This window comes from Piliocolobus tephrosceles, chromosome 4 (genome assembly GCF_002776525.5).
Source record: "Piliocolobus tephrosceles isolate RC106 chromosome 4, ASM277652v3, whole genome shotgun sequence".
NCBI lineage: Eukaryota > Metazoa > Chordata > Mammalia > Primates > Cercopithecidae > Piliocolobus > Piliocolobus tephrosceles.
The window spans coordinates 108,741,412-108,747,411 of NC_045437.1; positions in this window are offsets into that span (position 1 = coordinate 108,741,412).

Below are 6,000 nucleotides of genomic sequence, written 5' to 3' on the forward strand. Positions count from 1 at the left end.
ATTCTGCAAAGAAAGTCACTGGTAGCTTGATGGGGATGGCACTGAATCTATAAATTACCTTGGGCAGTATGGCCATTTTTATGATATTGATTCTTCTATCCATGAGCATGGAATGTTCTTCCATTTGTTTGTGTCCTCTTATTTCGTGGAGCTGTGGTTTGTAATTCTCCTTGAAGAGGTGCTTCATATCCCTTGTAGGAAAGTACTATTTTGGTGAATACATGAATGATAAGAAGCAAAACAGACTTATTACTGATATGGAGAAAGTTTTAGTGATGTGAATGGACGATTTAACCAGCCACAACATTCCCTTAAGCCAAAACCTAATCCAGAGCAAGGCCCTACCTCTCTTCAATTCTATCATGGCAGAGAGAGGTGAGGAAACTGCAGAAAAAAAAGTTTGAAGCTAACAGAGGATGGTTCATAAAATGTAATGAAAGAAGCCAACTGCATAACTTAAAAGTGTAAGGTGAAGCAGCAAGCATTGATGTAGAAGCTGCCACAAGTTATATGTGGACATAAATATCAATATTAACAGGAATTTTGAAGAAGTTCATTTCAACCCTCTTGGAATACTTTAAGGGATTCAAGACTTCAGTGGAAGAAGGAACTGCAGATGTGTTAGAAATAGCAAGATAACTACAATTAAAAAGGGAGCTGGAAGATGTGACTAAATTGCTGCAATTTCACAATAAAACTTGAATGAATAAGGAGTTGCTTCTTATGCATGAGCAAAGAAAGAGGTTTCTAGAGACGGAATTCACTCCTGGTGAAGATGCTGTTGTTGAAATGACAAAAAGTTTTCCCAAGAGTACATAAACTTAGTTGATAAAGTAGCAGCAGAGTTTGAGACAATTGACTCCAAGTTTGAAAGTTCTACTATGGGTAAAATGCTATCAAAGAGCACTGCAGGCTACAGAGAAATTTTTCATGAAAGAAGAGTCCATCAATGTGACACACTTCCTTGTTGTATTATTGGAAGAAATTGCTACAGCCACCCCAACTTTCAGCAACCACCACTGTGATCAGTCACTAGCCATCAAAATCAAGGCAGGCCGAGCACAATGGCTTATACCTGTAATACCAGCACTTTGAGAGGTTGAGGTGGGAGGACCACCTGAGGCCTAGAGTTCGAGATCAGCCTGGCCAACATGACAAAATCCCGTCTCTACTAAAAATACAAAAATTAGCTGGGCATGGTGGCATGCACCCATAATCCCAGCTACTTGGGAGGCTGAGGCAGGAGAATTGCTTGAATCTGGGAGGTGGAGGTTGCAGTGAGCCAGGATCATACCACTGCACTCCAGCCTGGCAACAAGAGCAAAACTCCATCTAAAAAAAAAAAAAAAAAAAAAAAAAAAATCGAGGCAAGCCTTTCTACCAGCAAAAACATTGATTTGTGAAGGCTCAAATTATCATTAGCTTTTTTAAACAACAAAGTATTTTTAAGTTATTTACTTTTTTTTAGATATAATGCTATTGCTATTGCACACTTCAGAGGCTAATGTATAGTATAACTTTTATATGCACTGGGAAACAAAAAAATGTGAGTTTTTACTCACTTTATTGTGATATTTGCTTTATTACTGTAGTCTGGAACTGAACCTACACTATCTCCAAGGTATGCCTATGTATGGAAAGATTTGCCTAATTTTGAGCTAATAAATACTTAAACCAAAATAAAGTGAACAATTCAAATTAAAAATTTGTTTTTTTTTTTTTAATTATACTTTAAGTTCTGGGATAAATGCACAGAATGTGTGGGTTTGTTACGTAGGTATACATGCGCCATAGTGGTTTGCTGCACCCATCAACCCATTATCTAGGTTTTAAGCCCCACATGCATTAGGTATCTGTCCTAATGCTCTCCCCTCCCCCTTTTTTAAGATAGAGCCTCATTCTGTTGCCCAAGCTGGAGTGAAGTGGAGCAATCTCACTCAGCTCATTGCAACCTCCGCCTCCCAGGCTCAAGGGATCCTCCCACCTCAGCCTCCCGAGTAGCTGGAGGGAGGTGCATGACACCACACCTGGCTAATTTTTTGTATTTTTGATAGAGATAGGGTTTCTCCATGTTGCCTGGACTGGCCTTCAACTCCTGGGGTCAAGGAAGTTTGAGGAAGTTGCTCTATAAAAATTTAAATAACAATCTGGACAATATTAACAATAAATAACAATAATAGGACTATATTAAATAATTGGACTATATTCATTAAATAATCGATGATTGTAGGTTATTTTAATTTTTATAGAGCTATTTCCTCAAACTTCACCAAGTCTCGCAGTTTCACAAATAAATTATTTCAGATCTCCAAGGGATAAAATTTCCATGCTATTTAAACTACACCAGAACACATTAAAAAAAAAAAAAAAAAAAGAAAAAAAAAGAAGTGTTTCCCAAATTATTTGTAAAGTTAGCATATCATTGCCACCATAAAAAACAAAGTTCATATTTTCAGGAAGGCAAGGATGGTTCAAAATTAAGAATTCTGTAAATAATGTTCATCATATAGTCATCCAAATAAATGGCTAAAAATCATTTTATAAAATGAATTTTATAGTCCTCTAAATAAATGGCAAAATTCATTTATAAAAGCTTACTTTATAAAAGTTGGTTTAAAAAGTTATTGATTTCTGATTTTTTTAAGTCAATATAGTAAAAATGTCTAGTTACTAAATTAAGATAATAGCATATATAACCAAAAGCCAGCATCATGCTTAATGTTAAAACACTAGAAGCATAATGGTTAAAAATAAGGAACAAGATGAGTGGATGCCCAATATCACAGTTAGAGATTTGCTTTGCTCTGGAAGAACTCTGAAAACAGATTGCTGGAGTAAGATCTATAAACATTTTTAAAAAGTCAATTTAATAATTTATAGACTATATGATTGTCTATCTGGAAATCAAAGGTAAGCCAGTAAGAAAGTACTAGAAGAAAACAAGATATTTAGCATTTACCTGGACCCAAATTTAATATAGAAAAATAGCTTTATATTTTCTTACAGAACATAGTAGGAAAATATATCAATAATTGAAACAAAAACTACAAAGCATTCCAGGAGAGTTTAACAAGACATGCATAGTTTCTAAAAGAAAAAGAGTATAAAACTCTACTGCAGAACATAAGACTTGAAAAACTAGCTTAATTTTGTATAGAAAGACTCAATAGTTTAAAAGTGTTATTTTTCCTCAAATTAATCTACAAATTCAATGTTATAAAGGTCAATAATATCCCCACTCTACTTTTTTTAAATGACTCTGTATTTTAGCAAAAAGGAAAGTGAAAAGCCTCTTAGATATTCAAACATATTAAAGCTACAGTAAATAAAAACATCACAGTATTAGCACAGAAATAGCCAGAACTAGCAAAATAAAATAGACCCAAGTAAATGGAAATACCGTCTTTGATAAGGACAGTATTTCAAATCAGCAGAGGGGAAAAGTAACTATTCAAAGAAGCAGGTTGTACAATAAACCAGCCACTTGGAAAAGGACAGCAATTTGGAAAATAATTATGCTGAATCCATTACCTTATATTTTGTTACAAAATATATTCCAGAAAGATGAAAAATGTACACAAAATTGCTAAAGAGTAAATTCACAAAAAACTAAATGAAACTAAGGTAGATATTTATTATAAACTTAGAAGGGAGAATATATTTATAAGCATGACATAAGATCCAGAAGAAATTATGAAAACATACATTCAGATAATTTGAAAGTTCTCCAAGGCGAAATATAGCATAAACAAAATAAATAGAGATAATAAGGAGAAAGTATAGACAATGCACAGAAACAGCAACACTCTTCCAAAATTTATTTTTTAGATTTTCATGGAGCAATTTCTTTTTTCTCTTTCCCTTATTCTTTTCCTCTAGATAACAGAAAGTTGTTTATATCAAGATAATTTATGATATTTTCAATAAAACTAAGAATCAAATAACTTACTAAGGCCTACACTTTATTACTATATATTAATATATCTGAGATGGTAATATATACTATATTAGCATATATGCATAAATAAGTATTGTTTAAAGGCAAACAATAAAACAATTCACAAAGCAAACCTTGTTTTGAGTTACTGGGTTATTATAGGCAAACAGCCCAATCGGGAAAAAATGTACATGAAGAAATACATTTCATAGAAGAAATATCATGGGCTAATAAACTTATGAAAAGAAGAAATAAATTCAAATTAAAACAAGATTGGCAAATATTGATTTAGATCTTTATATTGATACTAGCCAGTACTGACGGGTGTCTGGAGAGGCTTAACACAACTTTACTTGGTAGAACAATTACTAATACATTGACCAGCAAAATAGTAGGAATCCATTAAAATCTTAAAAGTTAAGAATCTTTGATCCAGCAATACTGTATGTACTAATTTAAGAGTACAGAAACAGAAAGAAGAACAGGGGGAAATGAGAAATAGGGATATGAGCAAATGAAGAAAAGGGTTCTGGGAAAGAGAAATAAGAAGAGGAGAATAAAAAGTATAGGAGATAAGTAGAAAGGAGAAAGGGAAGAAGAGAAAGGAAGAGAGGAAACCAAAGAGGAGGAAAAAGAATAGTGGAAAGAGAAAGAATTGCTACATAAAAATATGAAAAATAAGTTCTGGAAGAATGTCTACAAACTGGTGGTCACAGTTGCTTCTGGAGAATAAGATTTTAGAGAATTTCATCTTATTGTTAAATGTTTGCACAGAATTTATCTTTTTATAACAAGTATATATGATTTTTGAAATGATCAAATATGTCAGAGTAAAATGAAAATGCAAGCAAGCTTAGAAAGACAGCATTTCTTCCACATTGGTTTCACTTACTTTTTTCTTAGCGAGTCTTTATCTTAAGCCCCCCATAGAAACAGTGTATTACTTCCATCCCAGCTGTGGCCTCTCTCCCTCTTTGCTCAATGACTGAAAAGACAGAAGAGAATGGAATGGTTTCCATCAAAGCTTTACCTTTAACACCCAACACTGACACAATCTCTCTCTCTAAAGTGCTCAGATTGTTGATTTTAAGAGCTATTAGGCAAGAAAAGTTTGAAAGCTAGTACTGAGTTATATAAATAATGATCTAAAAGAAATGGAAATGATTGTACTTTGCCAAATCAGCAATCTAAGAACTCTGTTGGGGAAGCAACAGAAACTTGTTTATATCAAGACAGTTTGTGATGTTTCCAATAAAACTAAAAATCAAAGAACTTACTTGGACAGATCTACTCCTTATTAATACTTTGGAAATGTCTTATCAGCAGAAGGCCTCCTAGGAATTTTTATCCTTACTCAGCAGAGTAAAGATGAGAGTTTTTACCTTTTGAACTAAATTTTTGAATCCTTCCTTGCATTGGATCAGTACCATAAAAATTCAGTTTTGTGCAGTATTGACTACTACATAATAAACAATATATTAAATTGTTTTATATATATTCTTTTGTATTTTTCTACATATATATATTTCCACAGTATAGGCAATAATAAAAATGATGAAGGGAGCTAAGAAAAATATAGTTAATAACCAACTCTCCCAATCAACACAAATTATTTCGAAGACAGAGAGCCAAAGTTCCCTGAGGAATTTATTTTTCATTACACTGCTAATCATAGGGATGAGTTACAGAAATGGCAGTCAGCACCAACCCATCTTCTGTAACTTGGTAATCGTTTAGAGGTGCATATGTGATGGACACGTGCACACCTTACGTGTCTCTGGGCATCCTTCATTTAAAAAAAAAACAGCTTGCTTCTTTATACCCTTTTTATATTCTGAATGACAGCCCTCATCACTGCTAGATAATTGTACCTGACAGTCACTTTAATTCAAATCTTATATATGGATTTAGAGCAAGATAGTCTTTTCCTCCTATAGTCTACTTCTAGATTCTTCTTCAAGTGAAGTGTGTGGTCATCTCAAGACAGATCCAAAATTCAAAATGATGACTCTTTCATGAGCAAAACTCCACTGCAGCTGACCTCCGGAAGAAAGAAATCCTGG